Source organism: Schistocerca serialis, chromosome 8, assembly GCF_023864345.2.
Source record: "Schistocerca serialis cubense isolate TAMUIC-IGC-003099 chromosome 8, iqSchSeri2.2, whole genome shotgun sequence".
Taxonomy (NCBI): Eukaryota; Metazoa; Arthropoda; class Insecta; order Orthoptera; family Acrididae; genus Schistocerca; species Schistocerca serialis.
In genome coordinates this window covers 520,649,531-520,667,084 of record NC_064645.1, presented here as the reverse complement: position 1 = coordinate 520,667,084, position 17,554 = coordinate 520,649,531, and the positions used below count along the sequence as shown (strand labels likewise).

Genomic DNA, 17,554 nt, shown 5'->3' with positions numbered 1-17,554 from the left:
TTCAGTATGGAAAAAATAGCCGAGTTCAATGTGAAAAACCACAGGATAAATTTCAGCAAACCAAATTATAACTCTGGCGCACTGTTTTTTATTATTAACTAACGAACCTGGCAATGCTTTGCAGTTGCTAAATATGTATGGGACTTGCAAATACGAGGGTTGGCAACTATTTATTCACAACCGACGCAAAAGTGTTACATGTTTTCACCTGTTACTGTCCTTCAAAGTAGTCACCAGCGTTGTGTAGAAACCGTTGGCAGCGATGTGGAAGGCGTAGTATACCGTTAGCAGAGCCTGTTCTGCTGATGGTGCGAATGGAGCGGTCTACTGCCTGCCAAATCTCTGGAACAGTTTTGAAGCATATGCCACCAAGTGGTTCCTTCATCTTCGGAATCAATTCAAAGTCACAAGGACTTAAGTCCGGGGAGTATAGTGGATGGTACAGTACTTCCCAGTCCCATCGACCGAACAGAGCAGCCACAGCTTGCGCTGTATGTACCCGTGCATTGTCGTGTAAAATGATGGGTAGGTTGCGCAGAAAGTGTCTCCGCTTCTTTCGCAAAGCTCGTCGTTTTTGGAGCATCAACCGTGATACGTCTAGATACTACTCTGACAGGTGACACGTACGTAAGCATCCTGTCTGATCACCTGCATCCATTCATGTCCAAAAATGTCCAAATGTGTGTGGAATCTTATGGGACTTAACTGCTAAGGTTATCAGTCCCTAAGCTTACACACCACTTAACCTAAATTATCCTAAGGACAAACACACACAGCCGTGCTCGAGGGAGGACTCGAACCCTCGCCGGGACCAGCCGTATAGTCCAAAAAACTTCCGCTGTCCACCAAACTTTCCAGACTTGAACATTATTAACCGTATCTGGGATGTCTTGCAAAGTGCTGTTCAGAAGAGATCTTCACCCCCTAGTACTTTTACGGACTTATGGACAGCCCTGCAGGATTCATGGTGCCGGCCTGTGTGGCCGAGCGGTTCTAGACGGTTCAGTCTGGAACCGCGCGACAGCTACGGTCGCAGGTTCGAATCCTGCCTCGGGCCCGGATGTGTGTGTTCCGTATTACCCTCCTGAAGCCACCGATTCCATATTCTGCTAACAGTCATTGAATCTCGATCAAAGCGAGCAGCAATGTCGCGATACGATAAACCGCAATCGCGATAGGCTACAATCCCACTCTTATCAAAGTCGGAAACGTGATGGTACGCATTTGTCCTCCTTACACGAGGCATCACAACAACGTTACACCAGGCAACGCCGGTCAAATGCTGTTTGTGTATGAGAAATCGATTGGAAACTTTCCTCGTGTCAGCACGTCGTAGGTGTCGCCACCGGCACCAACCTTCTGTGAATGCTCTGAAAAGCTAATCATTTGCATATCATAGCATCTTCTTCCTGTCCGTTAAATTTCGCGTCTGTAGCACGTCATCTTCGTGGTGTACCACTTTTAATGGCCAGTAGTGTAACAATACTTACGATTACTGACAGGTTCCACGGATGTGTAACCAGGGAGCCAAATACGTCTATCGAATAAGACTTGTACTTTTCGCGGCAATTGCATTTTACTGGTGAAAATGAGATACAGAACAGTCAACGAAGAGCAGTATCTCTGACAGTAGAACTTCCCTCACACAATGCTCGTTATTCGTATTGCCCTTCTACGCAGCGAGTCATTATTGCATGTAAGCAATAGTGCGTTTCGCCGCTTTCCGACCTCGCCTCCATAGCCTAGGTCGACAACTCAGATTTGCGAGCGTTCGTCTAGAACGAAGCCATTTCGAATCCCGGTGGGTGAAGTAATTCTCACTGCTCGTACTTCGCTGGCTAAGGGAGGACAAGTGGTGATGTAAAGTTCCTGTAAACCACACTGCGCCATGTCCGGTATTAAATCCCAAAACACTTTGTAGTGGAATGAGGCTACGTGACGCCCCGTCAGATGGATTCGGATATTAAGTTAGGCGAATTTCTTGTTTCTATTCGAAAGCGGTTGGTATGTGCCAGTACCACCCACATGATACAACACAAACATGATTCCACACTATATTCACATCCACTACATTCAATCATTACCTTTACTTAAGGTACAACACTTAATCACCTGCTGGTTATGGTGCTCACAGGAAGAAATCTGCTCCTCAGGGTCTTATAGCCAATAATGCCCTGTACTGTTTTCTCCCCGATATGACACTCAACGACGACGGCTGTCAGATTGCGGTCCCTCCAGTAACCTCCAACGCGAATACGCGGAAAGACTCAAGCGCGATTAGTCCAAAAACATTTCATACTGAAATTTTTGTTTCTGTGAGGGTCCTCAGCCTTTAAATACTGTTTAGAAGAAAATATGGTCTCTTGCAGACTGTAACGTAAACATTTTTTAGGTAGTGTGATTAGCTTATTTCGACTATAACTGATTTTCGGGCTCGAGTTTGATTTTATATATTGAAATAATTAGATTCTTTTACTGGACAAAAGCAGACGTCAGTTCCATAATTACATTATGAATGAATCTTTATCAAAAACTTTACAACCACACGTCATGTATTGGTAACTATACTCTAAGCAATTATGTAATATGACGTCTTGTTTTTTATGATAACTGTAACATCAAGCACGTGCTTACAAGTGACTTACGGCCGAAATTAGCTGAGCAGACTATCTAAATAAATGTTTGTGTTACAACTTACTACGGACCAAGTTTTATTTTATAAACTTCGTCTTGGTTAGAGGGTGCTAGCGACAACCTTCGCATACATATTGATGCCTGGGCGTTTGGAATTGCTTAGCATTGGAAGTCTAGTTAATACTTCGAGTGGCAACAGTCCAGCACCTTTCAGATGACACCGAATCGTTGAGACACATCTACACACCTGAGGAACAAGGTGTATCTAAATGCAATATTTACACGCTGATGCATCTTGTTTCTTTCTAAAGTGCTATGCTCAGGCATTCTAGTATCATCAGTGTCTCACTGGTAGCAAATGGAATACAATATGAATTTATTGCTGCTTGACTTTCGTGAATTTCGGAATATTCCAGAAGAAGGATGGTCTTGTCGGAAAATAAGTGAGCAGTGAGACATGTTTTCGTATTAGGGCAATTCCATAAAGAACTTCGGAAGAAAATTGTGGGAATGAGGAATCTGAGCGAAGCTGTTGCAAGGAAAAGAGAAGAATGGGAAGGAGTGGAGTCTTGGCATACGAAGGAAAGAAGAGTATTGTGTTAATTGTTAGGCTGAGTACGTGAGTGGGTAAAATTCGTAATAGGGTATGGGGAGATCGTTTAAATTTCTTTTGGACAGGATGTGGAAAAAGTGTAGTGTATTGTTGATATGGTGTGTTGGTCTAAGAGTGCCAGATTACAACGGTGGTAATCAGGGATGAAGCAATTAGGTGTCTGAAGCACGTTTTCGGAAAGTACAGGAAAATTGAACATGTTCAGTATTGATGAAAGTGCCGTAAATTTATAATATAAACTAGGGAGCGTAGATGAAATGTAAAACGAGGTAGAGTGCTTCCGTTCGAGGATATAGGTGAAGAGATTGTATCATGGTGAAACTAAAATCCGGGCGACAAAAGAGAGAGTAGAGGAAATTAAGAAAAGTATAATGAGAGATACGATCCCTCTCTTGGGGCGGTTATCACATGAACTTCATAAGCCTGCAGTGATTTGGTAGTTGTCTAATGCGACAGAAAAAAGTTAAAAAGATTACAAATCGAAGTGTATGTTTCCCATCAAATCATCTTTGTTTAACCGCAGTTATAGGGTCCAATGTCCACAGTGGATAAAAATGGGCCACGACATTTACAGTGCTCCATTGCGGATTACAAATTTTGTACGGAGTTGTATACTGACGAGCCAAAGAAACTAGTTCACCTGCCTAATATCGTGTAGGACCCCCGCGAGTACGCAGAAGTGTCGCAGCACGACGTGGCATAGACTCGACTAATGTCTGAAGTAGTGCTGGCTTCAATTGACACTATGAATCAAATGGTTCAAATGGCTCTGAGCACTATGGGACTTAACATCTCAGGTCATTAGTCCCCTAGAACTTAGAACTAATTAAACCTAATTAACCCAACCAACGGCCTCGTATCACTAGCAGTCGAGATGACAGGCATCTTATCCGCAGGGCTGTAATGGATCGTGCAGCTACGTCTCGATCCCTGAGTCTACGGATGGGGACAACAACCATCTGCACGAACAGTTCGACGACGTCTGCAGCAGCATGGACTATCAGCTCGGAGACCATGGCTACGGTTACCCTTGACGCTGCATTACAGACAGGAGAGCCTGCGATGGTGTACTCAACGAATAACCTGGGTGTACGAATGGCAAAACGGCATTTTTTCGGATGAATCCAGGTTCTGTTATAGCATCATGATGGTCCCATCCGTGTTTGGCGACATCACGGTGAACGTACATTGGAAGCGTGCATTCGTCATCGCCACACCAGGCGTGACGGTATGGTGTGCCACTGGTTACACTTGTTCGCACTGACGGCACTTTGAACAGTGGACGTTACATTTCAGATGTGTTACGACCCGTGGCTCTACCCTTCACTCGATCCCTGCGAAACCCTACATTTCAACAGGATAATGCACGACCGCATGTTGCAGGTCCTGTACGGGCCTTTCTTGATACAGAAAATGTTCGACTGCTGCCCTGGCCGGCACATTCTCCAGATCTCTCACCAATTGAAAACGTCTGGTCAATGGTGGCCGAGCAACTGGCTCGTCACAATATGCCAGTCACTACTGTTGATGAACTATGGTATCGTGTTGAAGCTGCATTGGCAGCTGTACCTGTACACGCCATCCAAGCTCTGTTTGACTCAATGCCCAGGCGTATCAAGGCCGGCATTACGGCCAGTGGTGGTTGTTCTGGGTACTGATTTCTCAGGATCTATGCACCCAACTTGCGTGAAAATGTAATCACATGTCAGTTCTAGTATAAAATATTTGTCCAATGAATACCCGTTTATCATCTGCATTTCTTCTTGGTGTAGCAATTTTAATGACCAGTAGTGTATATTATCGGGCAGCAAGTTGTTGGCCAGGATGCTCCACTCACCTCCGTTAAAAATTAAATTAAATGTCGCATGGCATTGTCGTCAGTCGCCTCCCGGAAAGAGTTTTCTTCCTCCGCGCACATCGGTCCCTTTCATTGTGGATTAGTGAGAGCTGAGTCGTATGTGCATTTGTGGAGTGTGGGCAAAGTTAATAGATGCTTATACAGTGCAGATCTATATTGTTTTGTATGGTGATGAGGAGAGAAGGGAGACTGTGAAACCCAGTGCCTTCACATAGACCACTCCTCTCGAGGTGGGCCTCCGTGCTTAATGTTTCCCTCCGATGGACAGATCACCATCAACAGTGTCACAAGCCCCCACTTCGTGAAGGTCCGCCCCCAGTAGCTGAGTGGTCAGCGCAACAGACTGTCAAGCCTAAGGGCCCGGGTTCGGTTCCAGGCTGGGTCGGAGATTTTCTCCACTCAGGGACAGGGTGTTGTGTTGTCCTAATCATCACCATTTCATCCCCAACGGCGCGCAAGTGGCGTCAAATCGAAAGACCTACACCCGGCGAAGGGTCTACCCGACGGGAGGCCCTGGTCACACGACATTTAATTTATTTACTTCGTGAAGCACCTGTAGAGGCTTGGAATTTAATCCAGGACATCGGAGCAAAGTCTGGTGATCAGGAAGTTTACGCCACCATCTCTCCTTTTGCCGGCCAAACACTGGCTGTGAAAATTACATCCACCACGAGCATTCGAACCAGCGTATGTCCAAGCCGAGCGCCGCCTCATAGGCGTGCGTTAGCGTCCTCGATTGCGTTGGCGGGTTATCCCCATTATTGATCTTCTGCGGAGTTACATATCATGCACGTGACGAAGATTCCACTTTCTCGAATCCAAGCTGTAATCTTCAGAAAAACTGTTTACATCTAAATCTTCACACCGAATTTTACTGTAAAATTCAAGGGTCACCTGTACTTGCTAATAACATTCGTATTGCTATGTGTGTAACATGTGGTATGAAAGTCCGCAGCTCGTGGTCATGCGGTAGCGTTCTCGCTTCCCACCCCCGGGTTCCCGGGTTCGATTCCCGGCGGGGTCAGGGATTTTCTCTGCCTCGTGATGACTGGGTGTTGTGTGATGTCCTTAGGTTAGTTAGGTTTAAGTAGTTCTAAGTTCTAGGGGACTGATGACCATAGATGTTAAGTCCCATAGTGCTCAGAGCCAATTGAACCATTTTTTTTTGGAATGAACTTCATTTCACAATTGTTCTGGGTATTGCAATTTTCGTTTAATAACACACGCAAGTGTTTAGATGCAACGAATTGTAGTGACCCGTCCTATTTACACAATTTACTGGTTTGGAACATGTGATACTGGTTTATTGCTCCGTAAGTGCAATAATTTTTATCACTGAATGTGAAGTGTACATTACTCTTAAATTATTGAAATTTACCCGCGGTTTTTTCCTTATAGCCGGCCGGAGTGCCGAGCGGTTCTAGGTGCTTCAGTCTGGAACCGCGCGACTGCTACTGTCGCAGGTTCGAATCCTGCCTCGGGCATGTATGTGTGTGATGTCCTTAGGTTAGTAAGGTTAAAGTAGTTCTACGTTCTAGGGGACTGATGACCTCAGATGTTAAGGGGCTCCGGAAAGGCTCAAAATCATGAAAAGTTCAATTTTTACTTTTTTGCGTTTTCTGAATCTGCAGACTATTACCTTTTAACAGATATATAATTTATTCAATTCCGAAGACTACAACTATTTTTAAATTTTTTTTGAAATGTGTTCTACATGGGCGTGACCCACTGTGGCGCTGTTAAACTGATGTCAAATGGTGTTATTATTAACGTCCGTGTTCATCAGGTACATTTTAGTGATGTGAGATAAAGTATGTGTTGTGGCTAACCTGTGATGGTTCAATATACATCGCTGGTGTGATTGTCGATTGTTTCATGTTTATTGACTCTGTCGTTATCTCGAAAATATTCGTAATTAATTCTGTTTCTTGAGTCTCTGTTTTGTTGAAGTATAATAATGAGTAAAAGTAAAGTTATTAGAAATCCTCTGAAGGCTTTTAAGAAAAGGAGAAATGTTGGAAAGCCAAAGGTATGTGTTATTACTGTAAACAATAAAGACGATAACCAAGTGAGTGAACCTAACCTCTCAAGTACACCTGCCCATAGCAGTCAAAGTGGGAAAGAAAATACTTCACAGAAGAAGCTTGGTTCAATGAGTGAAAACTATGAATGTTTTATGGGCGAATCGGATGTGAATGAAATATTTGATATGTCGGTTCTCAAAGGAATTTTTTTCAAACTGTGTAAGATGTATTCATTCTAGTGAAGTTGGTCTGGAACTCTCCATAATAAAGCACGTAGGACTTGCTAGTGAAATACAACTGAAATGTGATAAGTGTTCATACATGACCACCTTTTGGAACAGTGTTGCAGTAACTGCAACTGAAGAAAATGGTAGCAAAATCTACGAACACAACAACGAGCGATGCTTGCTTTAGACAAGGAACGCCTTCGGGCTGCAGACAGGGCTGTAAAGAGTCTAGAAATACAAGCAAGAGTAAACAGGAGGAGGAACAAGAGGAAGCTGGAGGAGGAGTTTGCAGAGGATGAAGATAATCCATCCTATGGACCTGGAATGCACTAAAAAGTTAATCCAATCTTTGTCGCTCGATTCCCAAAACTTTTATTTTCTCATACTAATTACATGTTTTCTAAGGATCTTCCAAACATATTTGTTTCAAACTTTCAGTAAATGTTACACAGTACCTTCTGCATAATTTAGCACAGCCTTTTTCCAAAAAACTGTATATTTTTGAATATATAAATAAAAAATTGCAAAAAATGTTGTGAATTTTCATTACAATTGAAAAAAATCATCTTTAATAACTGAACTAAAATTTTGTAAAATCCCTGTGTTAAGTTGTAGCCCATATTCCAATAAATAATCTGTAAAAAGTTCAACTTCCTACCTCAAATACTTTGTGAGGAAAGATGTAATTTATAAGCGCTATTTTAACATTGCAAGTATAGGGCGTTCCGGAGACCCTTAAGACCCATAGTGCTCAGAGCCATTTGAAACATTTTTTCCCTTATAATGAACAATAATATTCGAAAGGTGAAGTTGTATGGATGTTTTATTGATTTCATTTATTTGATTAATTGTTTGAGAACCAAACAGTTAATATAAGAGTTAAACAGTTCAAATATCCAGCTATATCATCACTCATTGATTTCGGTTCAGGCGATAACTGTCGAATTATTTACGTTACGATAACAAATAGGGCCTAATAATAGTAATGCTTCGTTCAATCAGTCAGTTATTGATGAGTCTGGTATTTATTGTTTAAGGGCCTACTTCAGTTTCAGCGCTGTGCGCTTGACCAAAATAATCAAGACTGGCCGTCACCCAGTTTTGTGAACTTTAGACACTATACGTACTCTTGCTGGTGTGACGAAAACGCATCACCATGCGGGAAATTCATTCTGCGATGAATTTTGCTAGGTTTAAACTTTCACTTCGGGGAAACGCAAGTGAAGAACTCTGTCTCTGATGGAAGCTGCTAGGCAGTCTCCCGCACACTGTTTGCGTATCTCTATCATGACGCCACCTAATTAACATAATGCACATCCTTATAAACATGTTTCCAAATTCATAGGCTACTGGCGCTAATTTTCGATTATTTATTATACATCTACGATCTGCATTTGGCTCAAACTAATATTTTTTTGATTAGTATGTTATAAATATAGAAACAGCATATTTCGCGTAAATCAAGAGGAATAAAGCCGGTATAGCGGCATAACAAGACCCATATGCTCTTCCTATAATGTAGCCCAGAAACTATATTTCAGCTGAATAATGGTCACCGACATGTTGCAACGAATGTTCATATACAACCATCCGAACATTGCGATTGCATCACTCCTTCATGCTAGACACCTACAAAACTTCAGTCCGGCCTATCCTCTCGTATGACAATATCAGCTTAAGTTGTTCCTCCAAAATTCAATCAGTTCGTCTAAACTTCCATGCAAATCCTCGTACATAATGTACTGCTTCTTGTCTGCCATATGCGTCGTCCGTTGTCCCTCACTCCAGTCCTCTATCAACATTCATCAACCACCACCACCCCCCCTCTTTCTCTCCTCACCCACAACGAACTACCTTGAAATTCTCACGGAAAACGTAACTGCCACCGCTCGTTTGTCCCCCCCCCCCCCCCCCATCAGATTACTAATCCTTGTGCTCTGACGTGCTTGTACCAGGACGTAACCGCAATCTTCGCTTACGCACTCTTCACATTCTATCCCAAAGAAACTTTAACCACGTTCCCCTACCTGGTCAAGAATTTCAACCACAGATCTCCCATCCATTACTGATTTAATAGAGTCCACCCGCCATTTCTGATTTAATAGAGTACTACTTTTCCCGGCTGCTTTGTCCCCCACTCTAATTTCCAACAGCTTGGTTCATAAAATCAGCGACTCCCATTTCTCTGCCTTCCTTCCTTCGTGACAGTCTCAGATCGTACATTACCAACAATGTTAACTCAAAAGAATCAAAACACAAGGGGATTTTATCTTCTGAGAATAACTCTAAGAAAGTCAATGATGCTTTCACTTACAAACCGTATGCTATTTACCACATTTTATTTTTTTAATCACTGTTTTATATTTCTTTTTAAATATCACGCTGGAGTGCTACTGCTGAAAATCCGTCGGCGTGAGACGAAGGCATAGCGGGGATAAATAAAAATAATAGGAAAAATCATTTCCTTTTCGTTAGTTCACAACAGTCCTTCAGCTCAATAAGCTCGTTCAGCATTCCGCACTTTGATAACAGTGTACTTTAATATCACTGAAACTTATCCATGAACTTGTACAGAAATCCTTCTCCTATTGATTTTAACACCATCAACTCGAATTGGTGTCATTTTTTAGATGTCCTGTGTGTACTAATGCGGCCTGGTCCTAGACATATCATTGGAGTGGTAGATTAAGTTTTACTGTACTATACTTCTTTGAGTGTCACGACAAACTAGAGGAAGTTTCTCGGTCCAAATTCATGTTTTTATCGTGCAATTCTGGCAGTTTTCATGCCTTTTCTTGTTTTGAATGTCTTCTCAGTTTCGAAGCTCCTGCAAGCCTGCACCAAGGTGTTTCTTTTCTTTTTTTACAGATGGTAGTATATTGTACAAAGAGACTGCCGCCCTGGATCCTTGCTTGCTGTTACTTTGTAAGTCATGAAATCAGTGTTCTACCTTCTACCATTGCCAAAATACGCCTCCTAATCTTTTGTATAAATCCTTGAATGCCAAAGACAATCTCATGTTCTTCTAAACCTGAATAAAGAAATGCACTAAGGTTGATAGATGGTGAAGCAGAGACCTTAAATCTCATTGTAATAACTCTATTAATATTATCGATATACCAGTCCCGATAGCTGAGTGGCGCCGGCACGGTAGCTCAGCGTGCTCGGTCAGAGGGTTAGCCGCCCTCTGCAATAAAAAAAAACTGAGGGAATGGATCAACGAATAACTTAAACGGACGTCATAGGACGTCCGCCCCGAACACACGGAACAAACTATAACGAACAAAATTAGATGGACCAAAAAAAAAAAAAATGTGGTCAGCGTGACGGATTGCCTTCCTACGGGCCTGGGTTCGATTTCCGGCTGCGTCGCGTTTTTCTCCGCTCAGGGACTGGGTGTTGTGTTGCCTTCATCATCATTTCATCCCCATCCGGCGCGCAGTTCTCCCAATGTGGCGTCGCATGGAATAAGACCTGCACCAAGACGGCCGGACATGCCCCGTAAGGGGCCTCCCGGCCAATGACGCCAAACGCTCATTTCCATTTTCCATCGATATACCAGTCTCAAAATTGTGAGAAATTTTTCCTTTGTAAAAAAAAACAAGTCTTCCTCGTGGTGTTCTGTTCTTACTTTTCTCCATCGTAACAACTGTGCCGAGGACCAGATCCCGCAGCCTCACCTTCAACAATGTCGTACATTAAAATAGCACATTCATATTCTGCACACTACGGCCGTATTACGAGCTCGTAACCTCAATTACTGTGCCTGGAATTTGTCTTTCCTGCTTCATTTCTCTCAAACGTATATACTTTTCATCTATAAATACGAAACAGGAGTGAAAAAGTAAATTTTTGCATGTTCCCTTTCCCCAGCCATATCTCGAGTTCTTTTTCACCTTCCTGTAGTCCATCAGAGCTAATCACGTGGAATCACTGTCAGCATCTCTAAAATATATCACTTTTGCAGTACTTTTCCGTCAGCATCTGACTCATTGTAAGTCAATCATTGAAATCACAAAGTTATCACTTTCTCAATCAGAAGCAGCAAAAATTTCTGTTCTACCATATTCAGATTTTAAGATGAAGATTGGGGTGCAAAGAGGAAGGGAATCTGCCGTGTTCTTTTCACGGAGTCATCACACCATTCGCCTTCAGTGATGTAGCGAAACAATAGAACACATACATCTGGATGCGATGACGGGATTGTAATCGGTGTTCGCTCGACTACGAGTCATCAGATTTCAGTACTTTCCGTTTAATCAGATCGTAATATTGCAACACGTTCTCAGTGCCTCACTAAAGTTTTTTAGGATTCGACCGTAATTTAGACAAACTATCCAATCTCTGGAGGTCGGAAGTAAGAACGAAATGTTTCCTTTACCGTATTAAGAAGTCTGTATTACAGATTCTCCTCTGTTTTGACTTTCCTGCATATAATCATTTCCTTGCTGTAGTTTTCGTGAGTAATCGGTCAAACATTACTTACTTTCAAATATTATGGGTCTGCTTAATTTTTAATATCCGTTTCACTCTTTGAAGCATTCCCAGTCTTCTTTCTTCCAGCTCTCGGAGAAAACCAAGACTCACACATATCTCCAAAATTCTTTCTTAATATCGTATCATTACTGTTAGCAGTCACATTAAAGGTCAAAAACCTACATGTAACATTACCGTCCTAATTTTTTGCCGGGTCCTCCAAATAAAAACTTTACCTCACCATGCAATGATTTATTCCTTCCTGGAGAGCAGTACGGAAAACTGCAATCTCCATTGAGCTGCTTTTCAACTTTTTTCTGAAGAATCTTGCAAGTAGGAATACTAATATTCAGTAGTGATTAGATAACATTGTGAATTCTCGTTTCCATTCACTGTCAATGTTCACATCATTATTCAGTGATCTCGAGAAACGTAAGTTGGCTGTGACGGATTGGGATGCCAGTTCACTGTATTCATTTCAGGAAGTATTATTCTAAATAAGCGCGTCACTATAATTAATAGACAAAGAAATCCGTACCTCTTCAGATGTCACCAAGAGTCTATTCTCATCTACTTTACTTCGACGTACAAAATCTGTGCTATTATAGAACTAAATTTGGAATGTCCTTCGGAATTCGATGCAGTTAGTTCAGATTCACAGAAGTATTGGAAATAATCCTGTCGTGTTCAGCAGATTATTACCACATACCACTAGCAGTTACCTGTACGCTAAAGTATGCATCCGACTGTTCCAAGAACAGTAGCCTATTTTGCACAAGTTATAGAACTATCTAAAGTTACAGTTAAACAGTTAAAAATTATCTGTAATGTTGTGGCCATAACACGCTTCCATCTATTTCTTCAACAGGTGATAAGCTGAGGATCTGTGTAAGAGCACTCCACACAGAAATTAATGTTCCTCTAGCCCGTCTTTCGATAGGAAGTGAGAACGATTGTATTAAAACCTCCATTAAAACATTGCTTTTTATCTGCTATAAAATGCTCAACCTATTGTGCTTACAGGTTGATGGTGAATTCGATCAGGACGAAGTGTGCATCATTTTCAGTCTCATAGTTACTTGTAAACAATTAACATCATAAAGTAGCTGTGTGAGAGAAGTTGTATCCCATGTCAAAAGTTGGATGAATAGCATTCGATGTAGGAATATTTAACCCAGAGTATTTCGTCACCTTGAAAGGTAAAAAGGACGGTATCATTTTCCAAAATCGCTAGCGTAACAGAAAATTTCTTACTCTAACACACAGATACGAAATTTTCAAGTGATGGCAACCTAAAAATGATATAACGTACCCGCTAACAATTATAGATACCAGTAGGGTATTGAGAAAAGTCTGGAAGTTCCTGCAAGGTATTAATCACATAAAGAGATAGTGTATTTGGTACGGAATGGAGTAAAAGAACTTTAAATGGCTTGCATTATATAATCTTGGAAATGCTTGAAAATTTTTTGTTCTTTTAAACAGCAGAAACATAGTTCACCTGAAATTTTGTGCAAAGTCTATAGACAGGGAAAGTTTTAGATCTAACAGAAGTGCTCTTAATTTCGTGGTATAAGATGGTGGCTGGGGAACACGAAATCCGGACGGTAAAACACAGCTACATTTTATTCTTCTACTCCTCTGACTGAAATATGATATCGGATATGTTTTCTTCGTAAGTTTCTACGTCTACGTTCACACTTAGTTATTTTTGCTTATACAAAGCAACGGTACTACCAATTACGAGGCAGTCTTCGTATATGTTCCAGATGTATTCTGGATCGCGGAAGGTAACAACGTCAGTGAATTGCATCCAAACAAGCTAGCTGTCGTAATTGGAAAGTTCACTCAGCGCAATTTATCATACATGTTGTAATCCCTATAAATATAGCGTGGTATAAATGCGAAGGTGTCAACTATATTTCATTTTCTGCGAATATTATTTTAAATACTGATGTGTCAGTGAAACCCGCAGCAGTTCACTACTAAAAAGCTAGATGGCACCACGTAACAACTGAAGATGCCTCTCGATAATGGAGGTCGATCTCTTTGCCTTGCGCCAAAATTTCTGGGTTCTTCACATATTTCCCCTCTGTTACCGATATGAGAAATCCAAAAATAATCTTTGGGTTCTTCACATACTTCATTTCTATTACCGATATGAGAATTCCAAAACTAAAATACCAAACATGAAGGAGATTAGATAAGCAGTGATACGAAGTTACTGAATTTTATTCATCAGTACCTACAGCAATTACGAGCAGACAAAGAACTGACAGATAAGTGGTTTACGGTTTTGACACTGTAATTTTTAGTCCTCTAATAAGACTTCAGTCGTAAACTCGTTTCCGTATAAAAATACTTTACTAAACAAGGTAAGACTAGAAGAGATAATAAATCCCCTGCTTTTCAATTATGAACAACACACCAGGCGATTACGAGAAGCTCCACAGTATTACATGAAAATCTTACTGTGATAAAACCTTGCGTGACATAACTTACTTTCGTTGGAGCAAAAAGCCTGCCATTGGCTGCTATAGAACTTAGTTCATTTAACTTACTGATCTCAACCACTGTGCAGAATTATTTTGTAAATATAGCGAAAGCTATGAAATAATTTTCAATTTCAAAGAAATATGTTTATCATTTCCTTCTTCTACGTTATGAGATTGTAAGAAACGTTACCAAAGTATGAAATATGCACATGGGATGATTACCATCATTTCCTGGTTATTTTTCTACTTAGTAACGAACAACTCTAGGAAACTATGTGACATTGAAATATAGACAAAATAAAAACATCTTTGACTGAGAAACAGCGAGTGCTTCTTAGCTTAGTAAGGAGAAGCAGATACTGCAGAATTAATACATTAGTATTTGAAAAGTAAATATGACATTCTCATGTGCGTTCCCTTACATGCGTTGTCTTTCAGCACTGTTCGGACACGCAGCCAAACGCTGTAGATGAAGAAGAAATTGTATTATGTTACTGACATGAATTGAAATGGACTTTTGTGACGTAAGTATTGTAGACACGATCCTCGGGTCAACCATATAACGTTATGTATATTTCACAAACTCAGTATATTTGGCGGGAAATACTGAAATATCTGGGGTGTAGCACTGAAAAAACCATAAGGAATCATCACACAGGCGCAAAAAATGCTATAAACGTATCAGTATCAGCATTGGAGTGACTCGTAAAACTGATGAAGGGGGTAACAAAGTGGGAAAAAAATAAATGACTTAGATAGACTTAGAGAGAGACAGAGATAGACACAGAGATACGAAAAAGGGTGACTCTCTGATATGTGTAAATATGATTTCAAAATGTATCGTAGGGTAAATACTTTAATGAAAGCATCATTTAGATTCGAGAAAGGTGTCGTGTACTAAAGAAGGGTAAGGAAGGGAAACTGGGAGGGATGGGGGGGATCAGGTCAACGAATTTTTAATTGACAACTTTGTACAATCGGAACGGTGTAGCAAATAATATGCTTAGCCACGTAGCCCATAAACTCACGTGCTGTGCTGGCGGTTCGTGTGGGCAGACGGGTGCAGCGGAGGATGCCTTCCTAGCGACGCTCGAGTCGCACTGACGCCGGGCGCCACGACGCCGGCGAGTTTTGGCGCCTCTCTCCCCACCACGGCACCCCGCGCCGTAGGGGTGGCAGCGGCGTCGTCTTTGTGGGGATCTCTCGCTCGCCATTGGTTGGCGCAGTGCGCGCGCGCCGTGACGTAGTCCCACGCCGTTTTTGGCGGCGCTACGGGCAAGCTGCACGCTCGAAAGGGTCCTAATTAGACGATCTGCTGGGGCGACATGATATTTGGTATTTTAAACTTTCTTACTAAGGCAACGTCTTGCCATATCTTAGTAAAATGGTCTGTCTAGCAGTGAGATGCACGAAACTTCACCCTCAAGAGCTGACAATCGCTTCATAGTGTCTAGTGTGACGAATGGCAGCTTGCTGTAAATGTGGGAAAATGTAAATGAAATAATTCTGATCAGAAACACGAACATAAAAACAAAGTTATTTTGTGGCCATAACTAGGTATTGCTTCCGACAAAATCACTCGATGTTTAAAGAATAGAAAAATATGCATTAGTCACAGGAGCACTAAGAACCTGCGGTGATTACTGAGAACGTATACCATGGAAATTGGAGCACTTTCCGCAATCAATAATCTACAGAAAAAAAACTGTGAAGAATGTTCAGAATTTTATGTTGGACAAAAAGGAAGGAAAGTTAGCATGCAACTTAAAAAACACACCACAATAAGCGACAGTAGCCCATCTACCTTTGCTGCACACTTAAAAGACATCAACCACAAAATACCTAATATTGATGAATCACTACATATATTATGTAAGTCACAGAAAGGTAAAATCATGGATATGATAGAAGGAATTGAAATTTACATCCATCCAAAACGTCGGTCAGGCAACGGCCTTGCCACAGTGGATACACCGGTTCCCGTGAGTTCACCGAAGTTAAGCGCTGTTGGGCGTGGCCGGCACTTGGATGGGTGACCATCCAGCCGCCATGCGCTGTTGCCACTTTTCTGGGTGCACTCAGCCTCGTGATGCCAATTGAGGAGACACTCGACCGAATAGTAGCGGCTCCGGTCAAAGAAAACTATCGTAACGACCGGGAGAGCGGTGTGCTGACCACACGCCCCTCCTATCCGCATTCTCAGTTGAGGATGATATGGCGGTCGGATGGTCCCGATGGGCCACTTGTGGCCTGAAGACGGAGTGCTATAAAACATCGGTCAGACGGAGTTTTAAATAAACAGAAAGATCTGAGGCATGGAAAATTCTTCGACATTTTACCAGTTCTACGACGAAGCGATACAGAACCGTAGAAAGTATAACTATCGCCATACTAGTTAACAAATACACTACTGGCCATTAAAATTGCTACACCATGAAGATGACGTGCTACAGACGCGAAATTTAACCGACAGGAAGAAGATGCTGTGATATTCAAATGATTAGCTTTTCAGAGCAGTCACACAAGGCTGGCGCCGGTGGCGACAGCTACAACGTGCTGACATGAGGAAAGTTTCCAACCGATTTCTCGTACACAAACAGCAGTTGCCCGGCGTTGCCTGGTGAAACGTTGTTGTCATGCCTCGTGTAAGGAGGACAAAAGCGTACCATCACGTTTCCGACTTTGATAATGGTCGATTGTAGCCTATCGCAATTGCGGTTTATCGTATTGTGACATTGCTGCTCGCGTTGGTCGAGATTCAATGACTGTTAGCAGAATAACGAATCGGTGGCTTCAGGAGCGTAATACGGAACGCTGTGCTGGATCCCAACGGCCTCATATCACTAGCAGTCGAGATGACAGGCATCTTATCCGCAGGGCTGTAACGGATCGTGCAGCCACGTCTCGATCCCTGAGTCAACAGGTTGGGACGTTTGCAAGACACCAACCGTCTGCACGAACAGTTCGACGACGTTTTCAGCAGCGTGGACTATCAGCTCGGAGACCATGGCTGCGGTTACCCTTGGCGCTGCATCACAGACAGGAGCTACTGTGATGGTGTACTTAACGACGAACCTGGGTGCACGAATGGCAAGACGTCATTTTTTCGGATGAATCCAGGTTCTGTTTACAGAATCATGATGGTCGCATCCGTGTTTGTGCGACATCGCGATGAACGCACATTGGAAGCGTGTATTCGTCATCGCCATACTGGCGTATCACCAAGC

The 17,554-nt window shown here is 42.1% G+C and overlaps 1 protein-coding gene across 1 annotated transcript in view; it reads right to left on the bottom strand.

The window, feature by feature from the left end:
* The window catches only part of LOC126416353 (thyrostimulin beta-5 subunit), a 135,524-nt gene extending 120,108 nt beyond the window's left edge, over positions 1–15,416 (bottom strand). Inside the window, exon 1 of the mRNA XM_050084031.1 lies at positions 15,356–15,416. The gene's annotated coding sequence lies outside the window, so the exon portion shown is untranslated. The remainder of the gene's footprint in view (positions 1–15,355) is intronic.
* Positions 15,417–17,554: the final 2,138 nt, after the last annotated feature.